This window comes from Caretta caretta, chromosome 4, assembly GCF_965140235.1.
Source record: "Caretta caretta isolate rCarCar2 chromosome 4, rCarCar1.hap1, whole genome shotgun sequence".
NCBI classification, from domain to species: domain Eukaryota; kingdom Metazoa; phylum Chordata; order Testudines; family Cheloniidae; genus Caretta; species Caretta caretta.
Genome location: NC_134209.1, coordinates 98,932,767 through 98,959,428, shown reverse-complemented (window position 1 = coordinate 98,959,428; position 26,662 = coordinate 98,932,767). Strand labels below are relative to the sequence as shown.

Below are 26,662 nucleotides of genomic sequence, written 5' to 3'. Positions count from 1 at the left end.
TCCCTTTGATTTCCTGAAATTGTCTATTCTTTACAAAATATAGTTAGCACATCTTTACTGCAAACCCACCATTGAGTCAACATATTTGTGTATGTGGATGCAACTGTGTTTTTCTTTTTCTTACCATAAATAATAAATCCATCAACCTCTGCCCATCTTGGCACTTTTCTATCTACTGCAATATCTGCAGAAGAAAATAATCAGAAATTGAATCTTTTAGCCAATCACAATGCTGAGCTTTAGACTATTATTCCTTTGAATACCCATGTAATTACAAGAGTAAACATGACTAACTGTAAGTTATGATGCTAAATGCCTCTGTTCTGGTTGACTACTCTGATTAGTCTTGGCACTGTTCTTCCAGGTACTGGCCTTTCAATTTCATCTTAAATAATTCAATTGACAAAAATGGCAGAAGGCGACTTCTTTCAGAACACAAAATTCTATTTAATGAGGAAAAAGAACACTCAACTGTAGCTGTTGTGACTGGGAGTAGCTTGAGATGAATTCCTACTTCTTTCATCCCAGGAAAAATAGCACAAAGATTGGGTCGAACCACTAGTGATGATAAAGAAGAAAAAGTTGAAGTTAAATCTTCATTCGTTCGTCGTATGATATTCCATTCTGCATTCAAAATTCTCTATTCTGTCCTGATCACATAGCAGACCCATTGCTGGTAGTGCCTCACTCCACTCAACTGTAGGTGTTTTGTAAGACAGGCATCTGTAAAAGCTCTGTAGAGGTTGAGTAGAATCCAGAAATCGCTATTGTAGATTTGTAAGAATCAAGTCTGTGTACTTTTTCAGCTGGTTTAACAAACACTTCTTCACTTACGGAGTCAATATAAGTGCCTTCATTAGCCAACTTCTGGACTGAAGTCTTTGTTTCTTCCAGTACGTTTTCAGTGGATATCTCTCTGATTGATCCAAGGGTAGCTTCTATTGCTGGACAAAGATCTACTACTGTCGTAACAGATGCCTGGATGGTATTGTTTAAACCCAAGTGGTTTCAACAGTAGACTTACAAGAGAGAGAATGGTGATAGTCTTCTCTGAACTTAGTAACAAAAGTAGTCCACCAGCCTCACTACTTAGATCTGTCCTATCTTGGTAGATACTTTCCAAAGCCAGTATTAATGGTTGCAGTAATTTTAAGACAACAGCTAAGGAAAGCCATGATAAAGCCAGCGGGTTTTCCCAGGTTGGACTAATTTGAACTTCAGTCCCAGTGTATCCTCTATTTGTTTCCAAGACATTCAGTCCTTCTGACTCTTGCTGAAAAAAGAGTATAACAAAGCCATTAAATTTATGGCTTTTTAATGTCTTTTGAAGATTCTGCAGCTCATACTAGCGCTAGCTGGAGTAGATGGCCTCTGCAATGTGTATAGGAGAGATCAGGGTTACACTTTTCTCTGAGCAAAGCTTGTACTCCACTATGTCTTCCAGAGAAGTTTGTAGCTCCATCAAATGCAGAAGTAGCCATCTGTTTGGGGTTCAGTTTACAAGCATTTAACTCTTCTAAGATGTCACATATGCTGCTGATGTCTTCTATAACCTGAACAGCTAGAATGCATCTACTGGCCTACCATGGACATCAAGATAACATACGCAATGACTTAATATTTGATGCCTATTTGCATTGGTGCATTCATCAGCCATGTATGCACAGTTTTTGAATATGGTGAGAGAGTTATTTCAACTGCTGAGACTTTCACTGTTGCACTGCATGCTTCTAGACCGTCAGCGGAGTTTTTTGCAGAAAGATAGTGAGCATGTGCCAGTCTTGTTCAGAACCAGTTTCCAACTTCAGAATTAACAAGTGACAATGCAGTTAACATTGGCCTCCAGTTTGTAGTGTGTGTTATCTCTTGCTTAAATAGAAAGTATGATGCAACAGCCATGTTGATTCACATAAACGGAGTTGTTCTCCAACATTCTTAATAGCCTAATTCTAAACTTGGCTTTGACAATGACTGGTTTATAAGGCTTTCTGCATGTCAATGCAGTCCAGAGGCATGGTGTTTGCAGCCTTGTCAGTATTGGCTTGGCTGATTAGTCTGGCAAACCAAGCTCCTCCACTTTTATTATATAAATCCATGGTATGCTCACATCTTGAATACTGCATGCAGTTCTGGTCACCCCTGGTTGACTCAATGGTGGGTTTGCAGTAAAGATGTGCTAACTATATTCTGTAAAGAATAGACAAAAAGGTATATTGGAATTGGAAAAGGTACAGAGAAGGGCAACAAAAATGATTAGGGGTATGGAACAGCTTCCCTATGAGGAGAGATTAAAAAGACTGGGACTTTTCAGCTTGGAAAAGAGATGATTAAGAGGGGATATGATAGAGACCTATAAAATCTTGACTGGTGTGGAGAAAATTAATAAGGAAGTGTTATTTATCCCTTCACTTAACACAAGAACCAGGGGTCACCCAATGAAATTAATAGGCAGCAAGTTTAAAACAAACAAAAGGAAGTACTTCTTCACACAATGCATGGTCACCTATGGAACTTTTTTCCAGGGATGTTCTGAAGGCCAGAATTATAACAGGGTTCAAAAAAGAACTAGATAAGTTCATGGAGGCTCGGTCCATCAATGACTATTAGCCAGGATAGGCAGGGATGCAACACCATGTTCTGAGTGTCCCTAGCCTCTGTTTGCCAAAAGCCGGAAGTGGATGAAAGGGGATGGATCACTCGATGATTCCCTCTTCTGTTCATTCCCTCTGAAGCACCTGGGATTGGCCACTATCAGAAGACAGGATGCTGGGGTAGATTGACCATTGGTCTGACCCAATATGGCTGGTTTTACACAAAAATTAATTATAATAATAAAAAAGTTTAGTACAGAAACTCCCCAAGATAATGACCTCTCGAGATAGCGATGATGTGAGGTAATGACCTTGGCAAATAATGCATTTTTAAAATCTTGGCCTACTAGGAAAAGTATATTTATATGTTTCCCAGTCAGAAATCTAGCATTCTGGGGCAAAGTCACTAAAACATAGTCCAACAAACAAATGCTCTGGCCGCTATTGTTCATCGTGCCACTGTTCACTCCACCACTCTGTCTCCAATGGCCTTGCACCATCAGCTTCTTCTGCCATCTGCCACTGTGACCTCTGCGAGTCGGTCTCTCGAACTTACACCCAGCTCTCAGTGATTTCAGCTCTCAGTGGGGGAACCTTGCTGCTAGTGCAGGCTGGGCAGTCTCTTCCACAGAAACACGGTCCAAAAGACTCTCTATAGAGCCTAATCAGCTCTATCTCTAAACAGGAGAGAGGGGCAGGTTAAATAGTGCCTGTGACTCTTAGGCAGAGCCCACACCACCAAGCAAAACACTTGTCACCCACCCTCTCTCTCTTCACTAGGATATGGCATCCAAACCTCCTGCTTAGCGAGTGCAGTTCAGCTGAAGGTGACCAGTGCTTAATTTCTAACTAAAGAGGTGCCAGGGATCAAGCAAGTGTGTTACTTTCATAACTGATGTGGCAAGCCCAGAGGTCCCAGGGCCATGAACTGCCAAGCCTAGAGGTGCTGGGGCTCAGCCCTGGCAAGCCCTGGCACAAATTAAGCACTGAGGGATACCTCATACAGGCAGGCTAAGTACAGTTCTGCTGCCCTTTACTCATACAATAAGGATAACAACATTTCATGACCCCCCACATTTAATACTAACGTGATTTGTAACCCAGCACGAGACAAAATTGATAACTTGGCAGCGCAGCTCTGTCTGCTGGACACCTAGGCAGAGTAGGTGAGTTCATGTAAATACAGTTTGGTCCTGAAGCCTTTTCACCCACCCCTGGCTCATCTCTAGATGTCAGGGAAGAGCTCATTCAGACCTTGGTTACAAATCATAATGCATCCGATGAAGTGAGCTGTAGCTCATGAAAGCTTATGCTCAAATAAATTGGTTAGTCTAGGAATGCATCCGATGAAGTGAGGTGTAGCTCACGAAAGCTTATGCTCAAATAAATTGGTTAGTCTCTAAGATGCCACTCGTACTCCTTTTCTTTTTGCGAATACAGACTAACTCGGCTGCTACTCTGAAACAAATAATTTGAAATTATTAGGTAGGCCAATATAGCTGAAAGAAATGCACTGACATTGTCATAAATAACAGCTGTATGAGGAAGCCAGTCTTTGTTCATACGTTTCAAACCCATGCTTTCTCACGTACAAGTATTTTCTCATATACTGTATATGCTTTTAAAGTGTGTATTAATGTTTCAATTTTCAATACAAATTTCCATCTGACTCAATTGAAAACACTGCTAACAGGGGGGAGGGGGAGGAGGGTGATGGGGAAATTCACGGGGGTTATAGGGAAATCCTTAGTGGTATGTTAATATGATTTGGAATTGTGGTATTACCTAGTACCTAAAACCCCTGCATCTGGCCCCGGCCAATGTGGGCAAAGAGCTGTTACATGCCTGATAAAGTAACCCGGTGAGTTGGAGTCAAACTGAATGTTTTGGATCCCAGAGAACTAGATGAACTGTTCTCCCAGAACTGGATGAGGCATTCTGGATAAGCTGAGTGGAAAGGTCTCAGGGTACCCCAACATGCACCATCCATGCAACGTATTGAGAAATGCAATAGGTTATTTATTCATAATGGTGGCATCCTCCTAGGTCCAGTTTGTTCAAAAATATTCTGGCAACAGGGATATTATTTTCTTGACAGTTCTAGGCATGGTCCTCTTGGTATATTGCTTGGTATATTGCTATCCTAATTAATGCATTTTTATGACCCAGAATTCTCCTTTGTGGGAAGAGCTGTGGTACTTGTTACAGGAAGCTCTAATTGAGTGACGTATGTTTCTTTTTTATTGTTGTATACATTAGTATTGGAATATTGAGATGCTTTAGATCATAATTCTGCATGTTGGCTTTTGATACAGCTTGGCATAAAGGTGAGGTGATGTAGAGAAGGACAACATGCATTAATTGTCCCAGAAAAGAGGAAATTTAGTGTAGGTGCCCTATAGAGCAAAGACAGGGGAGAGAGCATGAGAAGTTAACCGCTGGCCCTAGGTATTAAGGTATCGTAACCTTCTTCTGTTTATTTAGATAGTGTATTAGTGTCTCCAGCAGGTTCATACATATATTTGTAATTAAATCTTGGCAGGTTTAAAAAAGCCAGATACTCTTTATCTTACAATAGCAATCTTTGTCTCTACTCTATTACAGTTTCTTACAATTTAAATATCCATTTAACCAATCAGTTGCTTGTTCATTGGCAACTTCCTCAATCAAATGGACAGGTCTTAAGACCTCAACATAATTCAAGGTAGCAACCCTGATTGTCGAGCCTGTGGTTGGCTTGGTACAGAAGCAATTTGTGTTAGTTTTCTACAAAGACTAATGTCAATGACCAGATTTCTCAGACCTGCAATTTCCGGGAAATATTGAGCGGGGTGAGGAAGTGGAAGTTGATCAAGCAGCTGCTGCCAGTGTTGTGCTTGAGTGAAGGTGTTGATATGCTCTCCTGCAGGAGTGCTGGAAGTTCTCTAACTATATGGTCACAGCATGTGCCTTCTGCTAGGTCATGAGGAAACTATGAAGCCTAGAAATTTGGTCCACTAGAACTGTAAACTCACAGTCTGGCCAAATTGAATTCAGCACAGGATTCAAGGAAGTGGGGCAAAGGTGACATTATGCTTGGGTCCCATAATAAGAGAGTCCCTGCCCCCCAAAGATCTTACAATCCAAGTACAGGGTGGGAGGAGAGGCAGACACGAAGAGATGAAGCAACTTGCCTAAGCTTATAGAGTAGATATTTTCTCCCATCTGCCATTGCATTGTGGGTGAAACTCTTCCTCCAAGACCACAGCTATATATTTCTTAAATTTTCAGCACCTGAGTTCCCTGGATGTACTTAAGTTTGGGCAAAGTCAGGGATTCCACTCCTGGACAGGGTGTGATGTTGAACACCTGATTTTGCATAACAGAGAAGATTTCTCTTTTGCAACCAGGAATAAACTCTGCAGCTGCACAGTCCAGGAAGTCAATGCAACTTCTGTGGTTTGGCGGCCATGTAGACACATTCCTGACTGACTGGGACCAATGAATGCAAAATGTAGGCACCATCTACTGGAGATTCTTCTCCTCCCTTTCACATTTAGGGTCAGGAGAGCATGTTGGGGAGCCCCATTAGGAACACAGAGCAGGTCTAAACTTAAAACACTGCATTGTTGCAGCTGCACTTATGGAGCACTTAAGTGAAGATGCTCCTGTGCCAACCGGGGAGTTTCTCGGTCAGCATAGTTAATCCATCTCCATGGGAGGAGGTAGCTATGTTGATGGGAGACACTCTTCTGTTGACATGGGGCTGTCTACACTCGGGGTTAGGTCGGTATAACTACGTCACTCAGGGGTGTGGATTTTTCACACCCCTCAATGACATAGTTGTATGGATATAAGTCTGTAGTGTAGACCTTGCTAGAGTTGCATAAATGATTCATTCCTGAAAAAGAAATCAGAATTGCAAAACCAGCCTCGTTTATCTCTGTTGCATAAGCTGGGCCTTTTGCAAACTTATTTTGATTTAAATAGTATTTTTCTTCATAAAATGTGTCAGGATGAATGAAACCATAGCCATCCATTCACATTTAGTTTAAATCCATCTTTCATCATATCGCCAAATTAAGCAGGCTGAGCACTGTTACCATTCATTTGCAAAAATATGCCTGTTCCATAATTTATGAGAGCGGCCTGTGTGACAGGGCATTATTAGTAGTGTCTTGGGCACAGAGGTTGCTGCAGTACTGGGAAGAGCACAGGCTTAATTGAAGCCCATTACTCAATTTCTGTTGGGGATTACTGACACTTGGGTGGTGATTGCTTGGCTAATGGAGCAAATGGCTCCGTAATTGGGAGCATAGGCGCCGACTTCTTCTGGCGCTGGTGGGTGCTCAAACCCCCTCTGCCCTTGGCCCTGTCCCGTCTCCCGCCCCATTTCAACCCCTTCACCAAATCCCTGTGCTGGCCCTGCCTCTTCCCTGCCTCCTCCCCTGAGCGCGCCACATTCCCACTCCTCCCCCCTTTCTCTCAGAGCTTCCTACAGCTGTTTGGCACTGGCAAGCGCTGGGGGGAGGGAGGAGCGGAGACACGGCGCGCTGGAGGAGGCAGAGGCGGAGGTGAGGTGAGGGGGCAGAGCAGGGAGATTGGCTGCCGGTGGGTGCAGTGCACCCACTAATTTTTCCCCGTGGGTGCTCCAGCCCCAGAGCACCCAAGGAGTCGACACCTATGATTGGGAGGATATAAGTGGGAGGAACAGGAGGGTCAGAGGGTCAGCCCTGGCTGAGGAGTGAAGGCTGGGTGGAAGCCTCCTCTTGCTGTAGGCCTGCAGTACATTGTTATACTTTGTAAGGAAAGAGATTTTCACATGTGGTGTGTCAAGGTTCCTTCCCCAGTCTGAACTCTAGGGTACAGATGTGGGGACCTGCATGAAAACCTCCTAAGCTTACTTTTACCAGCTTAGGTTAAAACTTCCCCAAGGTACAAACTATTTTACCCTTTGCCCTTGGACTTCCACTGCCACCACCAAACGTTTATCTGGGTTTATTTATTAGGAAAGCATTGTTTGGAAACGTCTTTCCCCCCAAAATCCTCCCAACCCTTGCACCCCACTTCCTGGGGAAGGTTTGGTAAAAATCCTCACCAATTTGCATAGGTGACCACAGACCCAAACCCTTGGATCTTAAGAACAATGAAAAAGCATTCCGTTTCTGAAAAGAAGGATTTTAATAGAAGTAAAAAGTAAAAAAGAATCACCTCTGTAAAATCAGGATGGTAAAAACCTTACAGGGTAATTAGATTCAAAACATAGAGAATCCCTCTAGGCAAAACCTTAAGTTACAAAAAGACACACAGAAAGGAATATCCATTCTATTCAGCACAGCTTAATTTCTCAGCCATTTAAAGAAATCATAATCTAATGCATATCTAGCTAGATTACTTACTAAATTCTAAGACTCCATTCCTGTTCTGTCCCCGGCAAAAGCATCACAAAGACAGATTCTTTGTTTTTCCCTCCCCCCAGCTTTTGAATGTATCTTGTCTCCTCATTGGTCATTTTGATCAGGTGCCAGCGAGGTTATCCTAGCTTCTTAACCCTTTACAGGTGAAAGGATTTTTTCTCTGGCCAGGAGGGATTTTAAAGGTGTTTACCCTTCCCTTTATATTTATGACATGGTGAAAGGGTACCAATCTGATGTGTGTTTGTGACTGTGAGCCCACATGAACTGGTCAAGCAGTGTGTACATTGGGTAGAGTGACCGAGCTGCTCTGTGACAAGCTGTTTCCCAAAATATAGTTAGCAAGAGGCAGTTTTACAGCATGATATACTTCTGCTGTGATGTAAAAACACAAAATAAACTGTAAACCTTCAGGTTAGGATTCAGTTTATAGTAGGCATGAGTAAGCGTAGTTAGTCACATGAATAATTCAACATTTTCCTCAGCTCAACTTGTTCTCAGCACGTTTATTCATTTATGCTATTTAAATGAACAGAAATGCTCCAATCGGTAATCAGAATGTTATGACGAGCATGTTGCAGGATAAATCAGTTCCAAAGTCCTCATAAAAGCATAAAGCACCTTACTTGTACCTTCCAATGTTATCTTTATACTTAGAATCATAGAATCATAGAATCATAGAATATAAGGGTTGGAAGGGACCCCAGAAGGTCATCTAGTCCAACCCCCTGCTCGAAGCAGGACCAATTCCCAGTTAAATCATCCCAGCCAGGGCTTTGTCAAGCCTGACCTTAAAAACCTCTAAGGAAGGAGATTCTACCACCTCCCTAGGTAACGCATTCCAGTGTTTCACCACCCTCTTAGTGAAAAAGTTTTTCCTAATATCCAATCTAAACCTCCCCCACTGCAGCTTGAGACCATTACTCCTCGTTCTGTCATCTGATACCATTGAGAACAGTCTAGAGCCATCCTCTTTGGAACCCCCTTTCAGGTAGTTGAAAGCAGCTATCAAATCCCCCCTCATTCTTCTCTTCTGCAGGCTAAACAATCCCAGCTCCCTCAGCCTCTCCTCATAACTCATGTGTTCCAGACCCCTAATCATTTTTGTTGCCCTTCGCTGGACTCTCTCCAATTTATCCACATCCTTCTTGAAGTGTGGGGCCCAAAACTGGACACAGTACTCCAGATGAGGCCTCACCAATGTCGAATAGAGGGGAACGATCACGTCCCTCGATCTGCTTGCGATGCCCCTACTTATACATCCCAAAATGCCATTGGCCTTCTTGGCAACAAGGGCACACTGCTGACTCATATCCAGCTTCTCGTCCACTGTCACCCCTAGGTCCTTTTCCGCAGAACTGCTGCCGCAGAACTTATCCACTGGGCCTTAGGCAAAATCCCCTTTTGTCCACCCACTCAGGGCTCCCTGCCGCTCCTCTCCTGGCCAGCTCCTCTGTGTGGGCACTCACCACAACTTGTAAGTCTTGAGGCTGCTGCTGAGTGAATCCTGCAGGCAGAGCAGAGGGACACAGGCTTCAGGAAGCAGAGCAACTTGGGGCAGGCCGTGAGGGGGAGCTCTGGTGCAGCAGTTGCCCCCATCGCATGGCAAGGAGAAGCAGCTTTGGCCACCCCCTGCCCACTCAGGGTTGGGCCCTGCCACCCTTCCATCAGAAGGGGGGTGTCAGTGAAATTTGAATGAGTGGCATGTGGGTTGCCACTTAGGTGAGTAGGGTCACAGCCAATGTTTCCTTTAATTTTTGACAGGCGGTGTGCACAAAAAATTTCTTCTGTGCAAATTTTTGACAGGCCGCATGCGCAAAAAACTTCTGTGCAAATTTTTATCTGTGCGGTGTTTTGCCGTGTGCGCGGGGTTTAGGATCTGTGTGCACACGCACACAGCTTAGAGGGAACAGTAGTCACAGCGCTACTTAGGTTGGGCTTCACTGCCCAAATTGGGCCATAGGGATGTGCCTAAATTGTCTGTGCCTTATTCTAGTCCTGTACTTAGCTTGCAACTGCACTTGATTACAATGGGCATCACTCTTTTAGACCCTCTTTGCTTCTGTCTTGCATAAACCTAATGTTACCTTACAGTTTGTTTCCTTTAATATATTTCTGGCATCAGAAATGATGGATTATGAAAAGAGAGTGATCCATGCCATGAAGCTCAGAACCAGGTTTGGATCAGAACCCAAACATCCCCAAAGTTCAAAGGTCTCAGAATTTGGTTTTCCTGTTTGTCCCAGTTTAGAGGTGTAATGTAAAGCTCAGATTCAAATCTCTCCAGGGTTCAGGGAATCTGTGAGTGTGTGTAATGGGCGTGTGGAAGAGGAGTGGGTCAGATCTATTTTAGTTTAGGCTCATGCCAAATTATAAAACAGGCTATACAAGCTCTATTCACTTTAGTACACAAAAATGAATCGAGGCAGAATAGCAGCTCTATAATGATTAGCAAGAGACTTAGTTGATCTCTCCATTGAACATTTATTTTTTTCATTTTGTAGTTAAAATGTAATTAATTTCTTTTTATAGAATTGTATGCATTCAAAACTCTCCTATTACATAGTTGATCAACTTCCATATCTGCAGTATAGATATTTTTCTTGCATACAATAAAGATTAACAAAATCAGCCGAGGCAATCAAAATTTTGTCATGCTGAAAGGGCATGTCAAAGAAATCTGTCATGCTCATTTCATCCTAAAGGGGGGACTTTCAATGTCATAAATGATAGATGGGTGCCTAACTCCTATTAAAAGTCAGTGTAGTTAGATCTATGGCAGTCTGGCACCTGTCTATCTAGGTACTTATATGAACTCTATTACCATAATATCTGAATGTCTCAAAATGTTTAATGAATTTATCCTCACAACACTCTTGTGAAGGAGGGAAGTATAATAATCCCCATTTACAGGTGACGAACGGAGACACAAAGAAGCTAAATAACTTACTCAAGGTCCCAAAGGACATCTGTGGTGGTGCAAGGAACTGAATGTGCATTGCTTGAGCCCCAGGCTAGAGCACTGCACCATTCTTTTGTTTTTTGTCTAGAGATGGTCTTTCTAAATGAGAGGTGAGGCATACTGGCTCAAAAGTGCAGGGAAGCATTGTAGGAGCATTACCAGCAGATTGAGGGATGTGATCATACCCCTCTATTCGGCACTGGTGAGGCCCCATCTGGAGTACTGTATCCAGTTTTGGGCCCTACAGTACAAGAAGGATGTGGAAAAATTAGAAAGCATCCAGTGGAGGGCAACAAAAATGATTAGGGGGATGGAGTACATGATTTATGAGGAGAGGCTGAGGGACATGGGATTATTTAGTCTGCAGAAGAGAAGAATAAGGGGGGATTTGATAGCTGCTTTCAACTACCTGAGACTGGGTTCCAAAGAGGATGGATCTAGACTGTTCTCAGTGGTAGCAGATGACAGAACAAAGAGTAATGGTCTCAAGTTGCAGTGGGGGAGGTTTAGGTTGGATATTAGGAAAAACTTTTTCACTAGGAGGGTGGTGAAGCACTGGAATGGGTTAGGTAGGGAGATGGTGGAATCCCCTTCCTTGGACGTTTTTAAGGTCAGGCTTGACAAAGCCCTGGCTGGGATGATTTAGTTGGGGATTGGGCCTGCTTTGAGCAGGGGGTTGGACTAGATGTCCTCCTAAGGTCCCTTCCAACCCTAATATTCTCTGATTCTATGATTCTCCTTGGGATGAGAATTTCAAGCAGGGAGGCAACTGTCAGAAAAGGTCCTATTTCCTGTCCTCTCATGAATATATTTTGGGATTTCCAGCAGTCCTAGTCTGGTTCATCTCGGACATCACAGAGAGATTAGGTGGTTGGCAATTCCTGAGTACATAGGGTTTAAGGTCCCAATTCAGCAAGATACTTAAGCATGTACTTAAGACTTATTGAAGTTACTGATGATGGTGGTGGGGTCATTGCACTTTTATGTATGAAAATATGTCCATGGTATGTTCTTTAAGTTTTAAAGAAAACTTTTTAAAAAAATTAACTGTCCCACTATACTGTGGACACCTAGACACAATAACATTGTACCATTTTGAAAGTGCAACTAACCGGTCTATTGATCAAATTGAGAGAAGAAAAGTAAATGAACTTTACAAATGATGAAAAGCAAATTCGATTTTTTTAAAATTCTTTCTATTTTAATGAATGCTGGCAAGGCAGAGGAGCAGATGGGGATAGTTTTCACTTATTTCATCTACTGATAATAATTTATAAAAACGGCAAATATATATAAATATTTATATATTTGTATCTCTGTCTCTCTCTAACCAACCTGCATGTATCATCACTCATCTTTTTAGCTTTCCAATTCTGCAGGATGGATGGAGATTGTGTTATCTGATGTGTTTGCACAAAAGGGAACTGGTCCTGATTGGGGCCTTTGGCTGCTAATGTAATTATTAAATAACAATAACCTAGGAGATTGTTAGTAATACAGGCAAGGGCATTTTAAAAAAAAAGTCAGTTTAATGTTGAGAGTGTCCCTTTAAAGACCATTACTGTTATGAAAAAGTCATAAACAAAAATAGCTAGATGCTATTAAGCTGAGAAGATTTGCTCTTCTGTGTATTCATACTTCCGGGCTGCAAGTAAATATCAGCAAATTATCAGTGCATTGTGCTGAATTCTGTTGATAATGCATTTGGTAGTAACTTTGTCAGCGTATATGGGTTTTATGTCACTTTTGTTTATCCTTTCTGTGACCAGTGGCTGTAAACAGGATAAATATAAATCCTTGAGGGAGTTCATATTTTAGAATGAAATAATCCTTGGTGTATCTAATCACAGCAATGCTCCTTTATCTTTTCAATATTATTCTGTTGCCATAGTGGCAAAATATGCTGCTAGTTCAGATGATAATAAACAGCCTGCTTCTGTACCGTCAGAGACAGAACAGGCAGCTTTGGTGTTCGTAATGATAGCTAAATAGGAATGATTTCTTTCCCCTCCAATTTAAAGTTAACAAGCTTAAAATCTCTCTAAAAATAAACCAATCTCAGCATAACCAAATGATATGAAATCATAGTTCTTCTGACAAGATCTGTAACCTCAGACTGGCCTTAGTGATGCTTCTGGTAAAAAACTGAATAACAAAACTGCATTGGGCTTTTGAAGTCTTTTGTTTAAGATACTTTGCTTTCCTTTTATGTCGACAAAGGCAGTTATAATGGAGGGGGCGGAGGAGGAGGGAATCTGTATTTGCACAATTGCCAGGTTGCTAGCCGTAGATGACCTACATACATTCTGTACGATTAATATTGGCGAACAGCTCCCATATTGTATCCAAAGCCCAAAGTGAAATTTCCAGCTAGCAATGGAATGAACTAATTCAGAAAAGTTTGGTTTCCTCTCAAGGGAAAATTGGGAATTTTAACCCTGTTCTGTACCCCTAAAGAGGATTTCACCCCAGGTGCCTTGTTCCTCTGTTATAGGAAATTTCTAGGTCTTCCAAGCACTGCAGTAGACAATTCAATTCAAGACAGGCAGCACATCATTCATAGCAGCCATGGGAAAGGAAGCAAATAATACTTAAATTATAAAGGTGTAATATAATGTAAATGATTAAAAATAACCTTAAACGTTTGTGTGTGTGTGCGTGTGCGTGTGTGTTCCACGCCCACATAGCCACTGCTGTTTCTACACCTGTTTGTCCTTGCCTGGGGCCTCCGTTCCTGGTGGAACTCAACTCCTGGTCTTCGTAGACCCTGTCTCCCTTAAGGAAATTCTCAGCAGTAGAACTACTTTGATGTAGTTACACTGATACAACCCCTAGATGCAGATATGCTGTATTGGCACAAAGTGGGGTTTATACTGGTACAGCTTACTTCAGTATGTTACTGAATTAAACTGCACTGGTATGAACCCAACTTTGCCCTAGAGCAATGTATATATCTGGGGTTTGTACTGATAAAACTTCAGCAGTGTACTAATGTGAATTTGCTCAATGTAGAAAGGGCCTGTATCTTTTTGTTTTTAATGCTTTTGACTTTGTACCCTCTACTGTGTTGCCCCCTATGATTTGAAGAAATTTCTATTCTCTGTACTCCAAGTCTTATCCCCCTCTCTCCTCTTTCACATCATCCCTTAAATCACACTTGTTCCAAGGATCTTCCTCCTCATGAAAATCTTTCCAAGCTCTCCCTTCCCTGAACTATTTTCCCATTTCTCTTTGAAAACAATTTGTTTGTCTTCCTTTGCTTATATACGTTTGGGGGTAGGAAATGTGTCTCAATCTGTTTGTGAAGGGCCATATAAATGTTTGGTGCTATAGAAATACTTTTTAATAATAATAATAATCCGTGTAATTGGTATTCCTATTCATTGGGGTCAGCTTCCAGGCTTAGTTACACCAATAAAGTCAATGGAATTAATTTGAATGAAAATTTAGCCCTATGTATCTATTTTATGATTTGAAAGGGGCACAGTCTCATATAATGTAGTTTAGTCCCAAATGTCGGTATGATGTGTGGGGAGTGTGCTATGGAGCATAAATACCATACTTTTTGTTGTTAAATGCACCACTCAAGGCCATATTCAGGGGTTATGTGAATGATGAAAAAGACTCAACTTCATTTTTCCACTTAATGATCCAGATAAAACAACTATGAATGTTGAGAGGTTGTTTATAACAAGCAAACTCAGAATAATTTTGATCTTTCTGGTGAGTTATGTATATGGAATTAAACACTGTATGTCTAGCATTTATGTGATATTCATAACTGTGGTGTCTGTTTAATTTCAACGGATCTACTAAATGTACAAGAAAGATGATGTCACAGTGTTTTTCAATGTATTAAATGTACTGAATCTTGCTGTACTTGAAGGTCAATAGTGAGATCCCTAGCACCGAACTAAGCAGAGCAAGCAAACTTGTATGGTAACATCAACAATGCCTATCTGGTCACAGGTCGTGTTGGTGTTAGAACAAGGCCATCTTGAATAACTAGCAGTCTGCTGGTCTCTACCCTTTTTTCCTTAGGGCAACATCCTCCCTAAATAAAGTAAACTCCTCTTACCTTTGTGTAAGCAGGGTCTGAATGAATGCTTCCCTGACAGTTAGCTGGGAGGGGGAGAGACTCTGGGTGTGGTTTTGTAAATACAGCTTGCTCCTGCTGTTTGCTCCTGCTTTGCTTAGATTTGCTTAGATATTCAGCAGATGGAGCAGTGTTTTGCTCATTGTAATCAGCTTGGCTGGTGTTGGGTCACAAATCACGTTAGTACTGAAGAAATGCTGTTGTCAAGGTTGTGATTATTGTGGGAATGCAGGGAAGCAGGACTGTGCTTAACCTCTTCCAAATGAGGGACGGGGGGAGTCACCCTTAGCGGAGAGGACCTTGGTGAGTCAGGGGCTCAACTGCCAAAGCCCTGTGAAAGTAACAGTGGTGGGAACAGGGGTCTTGGTCAGGAGGCTGCATAACCCTTCCCGCAGTTCTCTCTAGAGTGGATTCACTTGTTCTTGCCCACTGGTGAAAGAATACAGCTAAGTAGGCTTCATTAGGAGTCTCCTTTGTTATTTTAAATGCTCAATCAGAGCTGAAACCATTTGTGGTAGGATTGTGTTTCTGCCCTGCCTGCTATGAGCTAAAATCCCTGAGAGCTGAAATCACTTGAGATGGGCAGTGTTTCTGCCCAACCTGCAAAAGAGCTGAAAATCACTGAGAGACTGATGTGCAGAGGTCACAGCACAGAGGCAGAAGGTCACTGACAGTCAGCTGGCTAATGAGTGACTAGCCGGGCGGTGGCAGAGGGATGTGACGAGCGGCCAGCAGGGCGGTGGCGGAGAGGCGTGATGAGCGGCCAGCAGAGTGGCTGGTGGAGGGGCATGGCGAAAGCAGTGAACAGGTGACCGGTGAGCAGCCAGTGGAGCGAGTAAGATGCCTCTTTACCACTCACAAGGTGAACTCTGCAGATTCACCTCTGAACTCTGGGTCTGCACTGACCAAGGACAGCAACTGTGAGTGGGGAGCAGAGAAGGGTCGGGCATGTGAAAGGGACTTTTGGGTTGCTGGACTTAAGAACCTGAGGGGGAAGGGGCACTGCCAAACCTACTTGGGGGTGGGTATTACTCATGGTTTTTGTTTATGAACCCTGTTTGCGGTGTTTTCCCAAATTAACTCTGAGTTACTTCCCTTCTTTTATTAAAAGTTTCTTTTCTACACTCGTACTTTGTGCTCACGAGTGGGGAAGTATTGCCTCTCAGAGGCACCAAGGGTGCTGTGTCATTTTCCCAGGTTACTGGGTGGGGCTCGAGCTGGTTCTGTGTTGTATCGATGGAAAGGAACCCCTTGATATTGAACCCGGCCCTGGTTCCTGCTAGCTCCACCTGGCAGAAGGGTTACATTTGTGTCATTTAAAATCGAACTAGACAAACTGTTAGAACATACATCATAGGCATTTCTATGCTGGCACAGAGTTAAACTGAGAGCACTTATGATAATAGGTCTTTTCTGTACTTAAAAATTGGTGGAGGGCCTGGAAAATTTACCAACTTCTCTGCTATGTCCTGCTGTTTATTCAGTCAATTTCCTGACCTCTTAGGCTTCCCCATTAATTGTTCTTAAGTGTGGAAAAGGGGGAAGACTTTACAACTTTGTTCATGGAAGTGACTCTGACCATTAGAAGCATCCATGTTGTATCATAATCCCCAAATTTAGGTCAGAAGAGTCTGACACAAAATTCACTCGCTGCCAGTAAATCACTAAGATTTACTCACTATTAATTTTGTAAGCAAGAGGGTTATGTCCTGAGGGATACATATCAAACCTTTTGAATCAAGGTTTCAGCCATCATATTAATATGATTAATCACAGAGGAGATTTAATTAATTGCATCCATTATTAGGGACTCTGCTACTTATTAAATAATTTCAGATCAGTCTGTTGGTTGCATGATATGCCTAACAAGAAAGACAAATAAATTCTGTCAAATCTAATGGAGCTTATCTGATAAATTCGCTTTTAAAAAGTAATTTATTATAGTAGTTTCAGCTTCAGTTTTCATTAATAGAGAGAGAGAAATAGAAAATGCTTTCAGAGAAATGCTGCATAATTTAAGGATTCCCAGTGGCAGCTCCAACTTGCTCTTTGTTAATTTACAGAGGATTATACACATTATTTCCCAGTGTTGGGTTTACACTAGAAACTCATTGCATTGTCATTAGTCTGAGACAGAGAAACGGTAACTAGTTGATAAATGCAGTTTGTAATCTTTCTTTTAAGTATATATAGAGGTAGGGGTCTTAGCTGAGCACAGAATTAGGTGCCAGCATCTCCTGAGTTATTAACTTGCTGTTGCAAGGAATAATTGTTGAATATAACTTGCAAATAAAAAGTGCCATATATGCCAAAGTGATGATGGTTATGATTAGATTTTTTTCCTGGAGCTGTGTTACACATGCGGAATGCCAGGTGCTTTCCTGCAACACTTGATGTGACCCAGCTGCTGCTCATAGATGTGAATATTTTTCTCCAGTCTACATGTGCCTTAAAAGAAGTGGTGTTTCTTTACTCTGGCAGTACATTGCGGTATTGGTTCATATGGTATGTACATCAGGCTGGATGAACGCCTTTGATGCAGCATAACATAATAGGGGGGTTGTGATGCAATCACTGATATCACTAGCATTTCTTTAAAGCAGAAACTTGCCGTGCAAGAAAAAGTATAACATGCTTTTGAGAGAAATAAGAGAAAGAAAGCAAAAAATATTTTTTTTCAAATTCAGATGGACTCCCATAACAAATACAGTGAAATCCCTTTAGGCTGTCTACATTGTCAGCATTTATTTTATACCAGATGCCAGTATGTCTGATGAATGATTTTCCATTATAGGAAAATATAGTTCCAAAGATGGCCTTTTAATTTTCATACATAAATGAATGTAATGTTTCTGGTTTAATTTTCTCTGTAAATCTCTGCTGTGTGTTTAGGGGTATGCCCTGTAGTATGCAAACCAGGAGCAAACCTAATTTCTCTGTTCCAGTGATCCTCTGGCAGGCAAAACCAATCTTCTTGAGGAAAAAGTACAGCTCCCTGTGTGACACTAAGCACCCTATATTCACACCCTACACTACTATTGTAATAATATTTGTTCAAAACATGCCTTGTGAGGTATCATTTGAAAACTAATAATGCACTGGTCGTTAATATTCTTGTGTGATGTATGTAAGCGATGGGTATTATGGGTTATCAATAAATGCTGGAATTATAACTAAAATGTGTTCAAACCAGGTATGTCAGGGAGAGTTGTTAAACAGATCTATCCTAAACAAAGGAATGTGTGTTTACCTCAATTTACATATAAACAATAAAAAGACCCATCAAGCTATCAAGGAGTGGAGGCAAACGTCATGCTAACAAGTGAGGGAGAAGAAAGCAAGGCATCTACACCCAGCAGGAGAAAGAAGCTAGGGTTTTACTTTTCAAAGACTCCATTTCAAAGATTACCGGTCTATGAAAACAGTGGGACTGAACCTCAAGCGATAAGCAACTGAATCAACTAAGGGAATCTCTACACTTAAAACACTACAGTGGCAGCTTTGCTGCAGTAGCGCTTTAGTGTAGACACTACCTATGCTGATGGGACGGCTTCTCCCATTAGCCTAGGAACTCCACCTCCCTGAGAGGCAGTAGCTACATCAACAGAAGAATTCTTCCATTGACCTAGCGCTGTCTATGCCAGGGGTTAGGTTGGTACAGCGATGTCTGTGAGGGTTGTGAATTTTTCAGCTCCCGAGAGACATAGCTATACTGATATAGGTGCCTAGTGCAGACCAGGCTTGATTGTATACAGTACTATTGTATTATAAAAGTGAATACAGTGAGGTCTTTTTTGAATGCTAATGTTGGGCCACTACCTTGAATGGTCCCTTAGAATATATGCTAACTACTCATGCTAAACAATCTGTTCCACCTCGTATTTAGCTGTGAACCACAGATTACCTTTCCCAGACCTGAAGAAGAGCTCTGTGTGGCTCAAAAGCTTGTCTCTCTCACCAACAGAAGTTGGTCCAATAAAAGATATTACCTCACCCACCTTGTCTCTCTAATATCCTGAGACCAACATGGCTACAACTACACTGCATACAATTCTTTACCTCTCAGGGGTGGATACCCAGGGTCTCTCGAGACTGAAGAATGCCTACTACTACAATGACACACTGGTGATTAATATCATTGTGAAGTGTATGTATTAACACTATAGGAGAAATTATGAATACTCATTTATATTATGTTTTAAAGTGTGTGGCTGAACAAAAGAAGGAAGAGTTCTTGCCCACATAGGAGGGGGTCAGCTAGGTTATCATGATAGAATCAAAACAATGGAAGCCCTATTTATATACAGGGGGATGGGAAGCCTACAGGAAAGGAAGAAGAGCATGAGGTCTGCTTCCTGGTTGACACAGCAACCTGAGCACACAGGAGGGCTTCCTGAAACAAGGTAATTGAACTTTGGGAGATAAGCAAGGACAGAAGCCATCTTTGGCATCCATCACTAGTCAGGCACTAGAGGACAGATTCTCAGGGTGTGACCAGCATGCTTGTAGGCTGGTTGTGAGTGGCCCAGATTCAGAGCTACAGGAGCAATGCATTGTGGAACTCCTAAAGTTACAATGCAGGTGGTGACACAGCCGATCACTGGTCTGGATTGCACCTTCTCTGGATTGGATACACTGCTACAGAAGCAAATGCCAAAGGTTGCGGGAAGATACAGAGGAAGTTCAGTAAGCATGTCTCCATGCTCAGGGAGGAAATGTATTTTCACAGAATGAAACAAAAGTGATTATGTGATTGTCTTGGAAGGAGGATCTGAGAAGGATGTGTGAGCATCTGTAGTCCCGTGAATGGTGGAGAATGAAATCTATTGTTAAACAAACAAAACAAAACCTCTCTCCTGACTTGGGGTTGCTGTTACCTTGACAACTGTAGGTAATGGATAGCTATAGTGTTTGTCTCTCCAGATCCTCTTTTAACTCCGATGAGAAATTAAGAATAGTTTGTTTTTCAAATGGCTTTCCATGGCTTCCCAAAGCTTTGTTGCTCAGATGGTTTATCTGTTTCTGTGAGTGACTGTCTCACAAAGAAACGAGTTTGAGGAACTTGACACAGGGCAGTTACAGCTAACTTGATTATTCCCACGGGATCATATGTGCAGTCCGATGATTCTATGTGAATGTCTAGCTGGAAATTTCCTTACATTCTTCCATTTGGAAATTCAGGTACCCTCCTTAGATAAGCTCCATCCATAGAATATCCAAGGTAATCAGAACTCACGGTTACACATGCAATAAACTGTAAATTGCTAGGCTGTGCTTGGTGAATATAGAGCAAAAAGAGAGCTAAGCTTAAAGTTCTGGTAAAAAAAACAAAAGGCAAAACCTGATTCCTGTTGCTGGCCTCTATACCTAAATCTATCATGATTACAATCTCCTACTTATATACACATACAGGACAATATTTTTCAAACTTTGGTGCATAAAGTATGGCACCTAAAATTTAGGCACCTGAGTAAATGGCCTGTTTTTCAAAGATCCTGAGCACTTATAGCTCCTAATCACTTCCTGTAACTTTGGTGAAAGTGAAGGGCACTCAGCACCTGATGCTTGGGTTTTCATAATCAACTCATGATTTGTGAAGGTAGGTTATGCTGACCTTCTTCTGGCTCCCTTAGTCGATTATTTCCTTCATATCGGTATTTGTTAAATCAGCATACTACAGAAATATCTTCTCCAGGACTGTGGTGAGGTGGTGACCCACCCCCAGGCCAAATTGGACTACAGCAGGCCAGAGCGGCTGCGTGGACAGCCAGCCAATCAGAGAGGGCCTGTGTGGAGCCAATCAGGGCTGAGCAAGCGGCAGCCAATCAGGACCAAGCTAGGCCCTATATAAAGGCTGCCCAGGTGAGCAGCAGGTAGTCTCTCTTGGGCCTTTAGAGGGTGAAGACCTGTCTCCTGTGGCACTGGTGGAAACTCCCAACTCCTGCCTGATACCTACCAGGCTGAAGGCCCTGAGAAAAGGGCCTAGCCGGTGCAAAGGTGCTGAAGGGGAAACGGCCCAGGGAGAAGGTGGACAAGGGAAGAGAAGGAGGACAGGGAGGCTGCCACCAGAGGGTCCCTGGGCTGGGATCTAGAGTAGAGGGTGGGCCTGGGTTCCCCCCCTTTCCCTTGCACTTACACCTGGCTGTTAGGAATGGCTGTCATGGACTGCACCAGACCCCTGCCAAAAGGGGTTAGACTTTGGGGAGTGGTTGGCCATTGTGGCTGGGGTGAGGAGAAGAACTGCTGATAACACCCTGCCACCCCACCCCCAGAAGGGGGTGAGTGTGGACTAGGGGCACTGCCAGAGGGCAGTGTCCTGAAGAGGACCCTGTGAGAAGGGAGCAATGCAGGTCCAGATGCCAACAGGGGGTGAGAGACGGATAGGACACCACCAGTGGAGGGTACTCCACATGGACTGAGCTAATTCCCAGAGTGACCAACAGGAGGTGCTGTGGTGGTGAGTCCCAACCCTGTCACAAGCACTATATGTTCCATGGTCATATACATCTTGTCACTTAGATAACACCTTTCCGTAATGGAATGTAGTATCTTCTGTATTAACAGCATTCTTAAAGTGTAAAGCAGTCCCATTCATTGAGCCATTAAGACATCCCTGCCAGCTGGTGCTATTTTTATATGTCATAGGCAAATACAGAGGAGCTTAATATAGATACTAAGAATTCTATTCTGATCTTTCCTGAGTACTTTATCTCTGACTTGCTGTGTTTATACAGCATAGCTTCAGGGTATATACTCCATAGAACTATGACAAATTTCTCACAAAACACTTAATCCTTTTCCCAGTTCTAGTAATTCTGGCTTTTCACCAACTTTTACTGGCTTTTCATGTTTTCTTTATTAAAAAGAAACTTTTGGGAGTGCCTTTCCCATGCACCAGAAAAATTACCAGGGTGTGGGGCTTAGTTTCCTGTAAGTTTATTACATTGCCAAGAATAAACTTCTGGTCTATGAAATAAAATTATGTACCCAAACCCTACTGACATTTATTTCTTTGTGTTGTTTCTTTAAGACCTTCTACATGAGAAACAGCTGTTTCTTCTCTTGGTTCACCACCATCCATTGTCCCAGGACACCTCTGGAAAGTGTTTGAAGGCAGCAGAAAAGCATCATCATTCTGCAATTTGAGTAATGCTACAGCTCCAGCTGGGGAGGGATTGAAGTGCAGAGGGAAATGCAACAGAAGATCCAGCAACAAAGAGTTCAACCGAACTAGCCTATCCCTGCCCTTGCTTTATGACTCCTTCCAATCAGCATCTTTTTGCAATCAGAGATCTTTGTTCCATCCAGCTTTCCTTCCATTCAGCTCCCAACCATATTGGAGGTTCAGGCTTCTATGAGACACGAACAAAGTCGGTGTGAATGCAGGTATTTTAATTTTAATTAATGATTTTTTCCTGGCACCAGCAGAGTTATGCACAATCAATATCCGCATGATAAGCACACACAATACAATACTGACGCAGACAATCCCTGTGTGCAGTGTTGTAGCCTTGTTGGTCCCAGGATCACTTCTGACATAGACCATGGCAGTGGGTGCTAAGCTTTTTCATAATGTGGACTACATCTTAATAGAGAGATTGTCTCATACCATCTGCTTTAGAGCAGGTCTGCTCACCTCCTGTTTACAAGCCCATAACATCCCTGTGGCAATAATGTACATAGAAACATTGTATTAGCTGGAAATTCAGTAAATATTTTTCTATCTTTAATGCAATGTAGTAGCAGGAAACAAGACAGAGTGCTAGCACCATATAATCAGTCAGCTCTCTGCTGATGGCTAGCCAGTGCTCTGTGGACCACCAGTGATCCATGGCCTGCAGTTGGGGAGTACTATAAGTTGTTAGAGAGTTTCAAAAATTTTGGAAAGTAAGGCTATGTCTACACTTGGAACTCAGGGTTTGATTCCCAGCTCGCGCAGACATACTTGTTAACATGCTAACTCAATGAGAGTTAGTACAATACTAGTTTAGTTGCAGTAGCATGGGCAGTGGTGAGCAGTGGCATGGACTAGCCACCCCAAGTATGTACCCACAGGATCCAGGCGGATTGGTGCTCGGGGTGATTACCCCTTGCTGCTGCCAGTACTCCTGTGGCTACTCTGCTATTTTTAGCATGGTATCTTGCTGAAACCAGCACAAGCATGTGTATTCAAGTTGGGAATCACGGTCTCAGCTTCAAGTGTAGCCTAATATCCTATTTGCAGGTCCTCTTAAATGTCTGGTGTTCCATTGCTACAGATATGCCTTTTAAAATTACTTGTTGGTGCTCCCTCTTGATAAGAATAAAATAAAGTTTGCTGGTGTTGCATTGTCCATTGTAAGGCTCTGTATTGTATTCCATTGTCATGAGTGCAGCACTCAAAAGGGAATGTGAGAGTTGGATTTACCTATGCCTTCTCCTTTCAAGGATTGAAGGCCTGCTGAGGAGATCAAAGGGGACAGCTCTAGTTGCAGCAGCAGAATTGTGCAGAATTGGAGCAAAGTGCAAGCTGTGTTTTGTTTCTGGCTATCAAGTTTAAAACTGCTCCTGGTCTGTGAGTGTAACATAAGCACTCCACTTCCACTCTAAAAGAGTGGGGCAATGGAACTGTTGCTTGTATAAAGTTAGAGGAACTCCTAAGAACAATCAGAACTTATTGGCTTGATGCAAGAATCACTTAGTGAAATTTTATGCCCTGTGTTAATGCAGGAGGCCAAACTAGATGGTCCTAATGATCCTTCATAGGAGTAGCCAACAGCTGACTTCTCACCAAGATCCTGAAGGCCTGATGAACTTGGCAGCAGTTGGATACCTCCTCACAGCAATCGTGGGTCTCTGAGGGTATGTCTACACTGTGATTTAAAAAAACCCATGGCACTGAGTCTAAGAGCCCAAGTCAACTGACTTAGGCTTGCAGGCTTGGACTGGAGGGGAATGGTGGGGTGGGAGCTATACAATTGCAATGTAGACATTCATGTTTGGGTTGGAGCCCAGACTCTAAGACCCCATGGGGCTCCAAACTAAGCCTGAACATCTACATGGCAATTTTATAGCTCCACAGTCTAAGCCTGTTTAATTACCTGGTAACACTATATCAAAATGAAGTTATAATTTCCCCCCCTGTAATCTACCTACACCTCACATTTATAGCTTTGTATGTAGATTGTACTCTCCAAGGAAAGGCAGACACTTACTGCAGCCCTAATTTGGGATCATTCCATCTACTTTAATGGTGGCTGGCTACGAGCCCAAGGCACCAGAAATAAAGCCCTTAACCCGCATTTCAGACCGCCCCTGCTTTTTCTAGTGAGGCAAAGCTGTCTATTTTTAAAATACCTCATACAGTTATGTCGAGTCACAGCAGTCCATTTCCAAATCTTATCAGTCTCATGCTTCATGTCTTTCTTCCAACAAAAGGACTTTTGGCTTTCATTGAGAGCAAGTAATTTGATCCTGCCTTTTCAGCCTTGTATATGGAACAGCAGTGGATCCATTGTGATTTTACTTAGAATAGTATCAGCTGTGATGCCTTCACAAGGCTGAAGAATAGACTGAAATTGAATTCTCTACCTCTGAAAAGAATTATTTCATTTTAAGTTTTCAATTTACTTTTTTTTAGCGGCTGCTGTTTTTTTGTCCAAATGAGATGTCAGGTGATCCTGCAGAGTTCCCACAAAAAAAGAAAAGACAAGACCAATTTCGTGGATTTCATGGAAACTGGAGAAAATTGATGTTATGGGGTTACTGGAAACTTAGCTGAGTACCAAGAGGGAGAGAACGGGACAGAATTTTTGTGATACAAAGATCAGAGCACAGAACTGCCATGAGCTGTGGCAGGGACCATGTCCAAATGAGGAATAATAATCAAATGGGGGTGTTTCTAGAGAGGTTGTGCAGGGATCACTACTAGGCCTGATGCTATTCAATATTTGCATTAATGCTCTGGAAATAAGTATAAAATCATTACTGATAGATTTTGTGGATGACACAAAGATTAGTGGAGTGGTAAATAATGAGGAGATCAGGGCAGTCATACAGAGCAATCTGGATCACTTGGTAAGCTGGGCCCCTTCATACCAAATGCATTTTAGTACAGCCAAATGTCAGGTCATATATCTAGGCCATACCTACCGAATGGGGGATTGTATCAGGAGAAGCAGTGACACTGAAAAGGATTTTGGGGTTAGTGGCCAAAGAGCTGAACATGAGTTCCTTGTCTGATGCTCTGGAAAAAAAGGTTAATGTGATACTTTGTTGTATAAATCTTCTTAGCGTATGCACAACGTGCCTCAGCTGGCACATGACCAGAATTAATCACCAAATTTGGTCTGCTGGTATGGAAGAGTAGAAGTAAGGAGGTGACTTTACTTCTGTATATGCCATTGGTTGGTGAGACCGGTACTGGAATATGGCATGGTTCTGGTGTTCATATTTTAAAAAGATGTTGAAAAATTGACGAGAGTGTAGAGAAGAGCTACAAAAACAATTCAAGGGCTGGAAAAAATGCCTAACAGGGAGAGACTTATCTGTTTAGCTTATCAAAAAGACTGAGCGGTGACTTGATTATGGTATATAGGTACCCGAAAGAAAACACTGGGTACTAAAGGGCTCTTGAATCTAGTGGACAAAAATGTAACAAGAATCAGTGACTGGAAGTTAAAACCAGACAAATACAAATTAGAAATAAGGCACATTTTTTAATAGTGATGGTGATTAATTCTAGGAACAAACTACCAAGGAAAGAGGTGAATTCTCCATCTCTGTCTTCAGATCCAGACTGGATGCCTTTCTAGAAGATATGCTTTAGTCAAACACAAATTATTAATTCAACATTTCCTCTAAATTTTCTTTGCACTGAGTGGGCTACAAACTCAAAATAAATATTTCTGGCCTTGGACCAGCTTTCACTAGCCCAAGGACAAAATGGGGAGTTGTGTGTAGGGTTTTGTGTATGGCAAGGGCTGGGGGCTGCCCAGGGGGGTTCCTCCCCTCCCCCTCGCTGTGGTGAGCATAGGCCCTGGGACGTGCAGGGTGGGGGTGGGCCCACATGCACCTGTCAAGTATATACGAGATTGCTGCACGTGCACACAGTGTACAGGAAACATTGCTCAATGTTACTTTGGTCTGTGTTATACAGGAGGTCTGACTAGATCGTCTAATGGAGAGGTCATCTAGTTCAGTCCCCTACACACACGGCAGGACTAAATATTATATAGACCATCCCTGACAGGTGTTTGTCTAACCTGATCTTAAAAATCTCCAATGATGGAGATTCCACAACCTCCCTAGGCAATTTACTCTAGTGCTTAACCACCTGACAGTTTAAGTTTTTCCTAATGTCCAACTCAAACTTCCCTTGCTGCAATTTAAGCCCATTGCTTCTTGTCCTATCCTCAGATGTTAAGAAGAACAATTTTTCTCCCTCCTCCTTGTAACAACCTTTTACATACTTGTAAACTGTTATCATGTCCCCTCTCAGTCTTCTCTTTTCCAGACTAAACAAACCCATTTTTTTAATCTTCCCTCATAGGTCATGTTTTCTAGGCCTTTAATCATTTTTGTCACTCTTCTCTGGACTTTCTGCAATTTGTCCATCTTTCCTGAAATGTGGGTAGCTTTG

At 42.3% G+C, this 26,662-nt stretch overlaps 1 long non-coding RNA gene across 2 annotated transcripts in view; it reads left to right on the top strand.

Annotated features, from left to right (window-relative positions):
- Nucleotides 1-26,662, top strand: part of LOC142071918 (uncharacterized) — a 63,544-nt gene that overhangs the window by 11,636 nt on the left and 25,246 nt on the right. For both annotated transcript variants that reach the window (XR_012668157.1, XR_012668158.1), the window contains exons 2-3: nucleotides 22,073-22,428; nucleotides 23,752-23,883. This is a non-coding gene — a long non-coding RNA (uncharacterized LOC142071918). The remainder of the gene's footprint in view (nucleotides 1-22,072; nucleotides 22,429-23,751; nucleotides 23,884-26,662) is intronic.